Source organism: Cervus canadensis, chromosome 33, assembly GCF_019320065.1.
Source record: "Cervus canadensis isolate Bull #8, Minnesota chromosome 33, ASM1932006v1, whole genome shotgun sequence".
Lineage (NCBI taxonomy): Eukaryota > Metazoa > Chordata > Mammalia > Artiodactyla > Cervidae > Cervus > Cervus canadensis.
In genome coordinates this window covers 30,561,000-30,566,356 of record NC_057418.1, presented here as the reverse complement: position 1 = coordinate 30,566,356, position 5,357 = coordinate 30,561,000, and positions in this window count along the sequence as shown.

Below are 5,357 nucleotides of genomic sequence, written 5' to 3'. Positions count from 1 at the left end.
AGGGCTACAGTCCATGGGGTCATGAAGAGTCGGACACGACTGAGTGACTAACACTCTCACACTCTATGTCTAGATGCATTTTAAAGAAATATTTATTTTTATTTTTGGCTGTGCCGGGTCTTGGTTGCTGCGCGGGCTTTCTCTAGTTGCAGCGACCGGGGGCTGCTCTTTGTTGCAGTGCTCGGGCGTCTCATTGTGGCGGCCTCCCTTGCTGCAGGGCACCAGCTCCAGGGGTGCAGGGCTTTAGTCGTTGTGGGTCACGGGCTCCAGGGCGCAGACTCGGTAGTTGTGACTCATGGACGTAATCGCCCCTTGGCATGTGGGATCTTCCCAGATCAGGGATTGAACTCATGTCCATTGGCAGGCAGAGTCTTAACCACTGGACCGCCAGGGAAGTCCTAGATGCATTTTCGGTCCAGACAGTGGTCAGCCCCTGCACCTCACTCTGCTGCACGTGAGTGTGTGTAGGCATTGATTAGATGGGCTTTCAATCAGCTTCCCATAATACTCACCAAGCTTGGTTCTCTTTGCTACTTGGCCTTCCCTCCTCCTCCTCACCAACTCATACCACTCTGCCAGGCAATTACCCCAGCCTGGCTGGGCCTTGGGGGCACAACTGCTGTCACACAAATGTGCTGTTCCAATCCACGCCCTGGGTGGTTTTCTTGAACCAAGCAGAGCCATTAGATACCAAAATCAACAAGCATAGAGCTCTTTGGACAAAGCTCAGCAGACTTGACATGTAACTGTGTGTATCTCCAAATAAGATTGGGTAAACCAATCAGTTTACCAAAATGTGTTAGGGTTTCAACTCCGGTCAAATCAGTAAGTATATCTGAGAGTCAGCTATGGGTCAGACACTGACTTAAATGCTGTCAGCTTACAAAAAGATCTTTGATTATGTTCTTAGACACTAGTTATTCTTCAGAAAGGTATAGAAATTCTTTATTCTAAAATGCCATTGTTTATATTTTCCTAGTGGAATGTCTTTTCCCCTTGCATTATATACATTTTTGCTGATGCATGGGAAAATTATTTAAACATTTTCTCACTTCTGATCACTTCATTGGAAACCTTCATTAATCCTAATTTTTTAATCTGAAATTTTACTTCTCATAGTACAGGATTGTGTTGTTTGCAAACAATGATTTGTCCTTGTTATTTATAATATTTATTTCTCTCAATAAAATTCATAAGCATTTTGTAACTCACTGAAGACTTTTTTCCCCAAATGATTAAATGTGCCAACATTTACTTTACTTCCATCAGAACTAATCTGATATATATGTGTAGGTAGGTAATAGTATGTAATCATGAAATGTGTTCTTTGTGGACGGCTGCAGTGGTTCAACAAAATTAAATTTTATTTCTTGTCAGAGAAGCATATATTCCAGCATGTGAAATACTTTTGGAAGCTATGTTTATATACACAACTTTACCAAAAAAGAGGCTTAATAAAAGTTTCACTGAAAATTTGATTAAGTGGTATATGCATATGAACTTTTATAGTCTTTGCCTTTTAAGCCTCAAATAGACTTTGTAGAAAGTTTAATCGTCCCATTGAGAATTTGTTAAATGTGTCGGGCTCTTGGGCATTAGGTGACAAGGCTAGACTCTGAGGGCAGGATGGACTGGGTCCTGGGAAAGTAAAGAGGAGTCTGTGCACTAGGTCCTTCTGGAAGATGGGGGAACTGTGGTCCATAGAGATGACACCCACCCAAGATGGAATCCTGGCCTGACCAGCAGATAACAGAAGGGAAGGCAGCTTACTATCGTTTAGTGTTGATCATGAGTTCCCAAACGCTGTGAACAGGAGGTGTTGTTGAACACAGACCTTTTCAGGATTCTTTATATATGTGCCCATTGTCTCTTTATTTCTGCCTGGCCCTAGACCTACCCTTCATTGCTTGCTCTGGGATCGTGGAGTTGGGCTTTGTGAGCATCTCCGCTTAGCAGCTGGCACATGGCTAATGCTCTGTCAGTAGAATGATAGGCTGATAGTAAAGCAGGATGAATATCACTTCCTTGTACTTGTATGAATTTTTTTTTTTTTTGGTGTGATTCTTTTTTTTTTTTTTTGAATCATACTGTGGCAGCAAGATGACACAAGGGTAGGAAAGTCTAGTGATGCTCACCTTGCTAGACATTGCATTTCAGAGACATCCCTGCTGGTGGGTCTAACAGACACCCCAGTGGCTGGCTTCTCAGCCTTGAGGTTCCTGCATCCGGTGGAGGGTTCCCTGCTTGCCAGTCCAGCTGCAGTTCCTGGCCCGTAGTGTGGTCCCCCAGCACCCCTGTGGGACGCCCTCAGCTTGCCAATCCCAGGCCATGTTACCCTGTCTTGTAACCTTTGTCCCACCACTGTGGTCAGCTCTGACTCAGGTGAGCCCAGAGAACCTCTCCACCATCCTGTGGGCTGCAAGTACACTTCTTCCAATGACATCTGAACTCCAGCTTTCAGGAATGGGGTGGTCTTCTATTCAAGTTTGTTTTTTCATTAGACATTCTTCATCCCATGGATGAAGTTCTCTTTATCTCTTTATAGTTTAGAGTTCTATTTATCCCTTTAATCTCCTGTTATAGTCAATAATTCTTCATGTTAAAGATTTTCTGTTAAAGTTATTGTGTGGTTTCTGTTTTCTAGTTAGACCCTGATACAAGATGATTGTAGAATAATTGATAGAAATATTAAGTTTGTTCCTCTGTATATCTTACTTCCTTCTTGTTTGAGGCCTAGCATAGAAGGAGTTCTAGGGTCTTGGTCCTGACAGGTGTCAGCCCTCAGAAACTTGCTCCCAGTGGGACTTGGTCCCCAGCACCTGATGGACCTAAACTCACTGAAGATTTCCACACTTAACAAAATCACTGGGGAGAATGGATAAGAACTGAAGATATAACATTAGCACTGCTTGTGGGTGAGGAGAACCTAGAGAAGAACGGCTTGAATTTCCTGCCGATCCAGAGGGATGGGAACTCAGAATTGCAATCAAGTTGATTAAAAGAAAAGAAAGAAATCTGACATTTCCAGTTAATCAGTTTTATGGCAGTTGTAATTTTTTATCTCAAATCATGGAAACAAATATAACTATAAAAGTTGATATGAATTCAGTAATGTTTCTACAAACTTACATTTTATTATTTATAAAGCATGGACAAACATGAAAAAAGGGGTGTATATATATATATATATATATATATATATATATATATATATGACTTTATTTATTCATCATTTAGTCCATAGACATGATGCTTTCCTGCCTGAGGGTAACAACTCCACAACTCCACTGGGATCAGAAGCTCACAGATCTGGGGGTGTCCGTATACTATGAGAATGGAAATAATACTGATTGTCACCTGCTAGATAATACATAATATTGAGATTGTAGTATCTTTTAAAAACTCTTAACAAAAAATGCAGAAACCTGGCTTTCACTTACAAAGCCTTCAACTCCACACTCTATTTCTCTTTGTCCATATTTTGAAAGGATAAACAGTCCTTGTTCATTTGTTTTGTTTTTTTTTTTTTTTTTTGCACTGAAACATTGTTCCTTAGAGAAGATGCTATTCGAGACAAAATGCACCGACCCTGCCTGAGCAGATAAAATGCCAACCCCATTGCATGAGTAGTTGGCTGCTTGCCCTGGAACAAGCCTGCGTGTGTGTGTGTGTGTGTGTGTGTGTGTGTCCTCAGTCACGCCTGACTTTTTGCAATCCCATGGAGTGTAGCCCATCAGCCTCCTCTGTCCATGGGATGTTCCAGGCAAGAATATTGGAGTGGGGGTTGCCATTTCCTCCTCCAGAGGATCTTCCCGACCCAGGGATCAAACCTGTGTCTCTTGCGTCTCCTGCTTTGCAGGCAGATTCTTTACCACAGAGCCACTCAGGAAGGGGGGGGATTCAGGGCAAACAAAAGGTCCTAGCGCTTCATCCCCCACCCAGCTATCTCTCATCCCTGAATTTCTCCCTGGAGCTCCCGCTCTCAGGCAAACTTTCTCCTTCTCTACCTCTCCTATTTTAATATTAGGATGCTAATATTGATGAGGATGGGAGCTACTGTTTCACTTTTCTGGGAGCCAATCACTATACACGCCTATTTGGTTTCATAGTGTTGGTCTGGCACCATCAAGTTAATCGGGAGAATTGAAATGTCCACGGGAAATTGGAAATGAAGAAAGCAAATACAACTTGAGCTCTAAAAGCAATTTGTTTAGCGAAATCAGGAAATAAAGCATATCGCTTTAAGCTTGATGGAACAGAATAAAGTGATAACACTTTGGCTTCTTGACTTTCATTTCCTCTGCTCTGCCCTTTGACCATGAACTTGTGACTTAATGTCTGTGGGCCTGAGAGCCCAGGGCCAATAAGAATGTTCGATTTCTGCCAATTTTCAACTTCTTCCCTTCCATTCCCTCCAGGCCCTGAGGTTCAGTCTTTTGCCTTGTGAACCTACTGTTTGGCTGAACTGGAGAAGGGACTTCACTTTGGTGTTGGAAAGAATTTCTTGAGCGAATTCACTTTACCGATCCAGGAAATAAGGATTTGGGCCTTCAGTTATGTGACTTATGGGGATATTAGGCATCCCAGTGGCTCTTTTGGTCCAGTATGGGTATCTGGAAATTATATGTCAATTCCCACCGTCATTATGGAGCCTGAGGTCTCCTGGCTTCACCACTGGGAGACATGGTGATTAAATAAACAATCACTGAAGAATGATGAATAGAAGGAAAAACAAGCGACCTCATAAAATGGGAGAGTGAAGGGAAAATGGAACTTTTACATTTTGCTATCTTTTTTTCTCTTGGACTTTCACCAAAAACTGAGTTTCCTTAGTGCCAAAGTTTTCATAATTCTATGTAACGACATGAGAAAAATCACACTATACGACTCTTCCTAGTTAAACACAGACATCTCTATGCACTCTCAGAGGCAGGCACTGGGCTGTTTGCGTCTATTCTTGGATGGAAAAACTGTGACCGCAGAGGGTAGAATTAACAGGAGTCAAGGATGGAAGCTTTCTTCACTCATCTTTTATAATAATGAGAACACGAACAACCTAAAGCACGAGTTGAAACTGGTGATTAGCTGAGGTTTGGGAAAGGCGTCCACTGGGGGTTTCCATTTGCTTATCATGGTCTCTGCTTTCCAGCCGTGGACCCCTGGCAGTGGGCAGCCTCTGGACCTCTGTCCTTCAGTCCATCCTGGGCTCTTATGCATTCATGCCTCCTTTCCACCCTCCTCTCACTTGCCTGCTATTGCTTCTTCTTGGTGAACAGCGAATCTCTGCTCAGCTTGATCTAAAACTTTGAACAGGATTAACCGAGGTTGGGTCAGATGAAACATGCTCCAAAGAAACC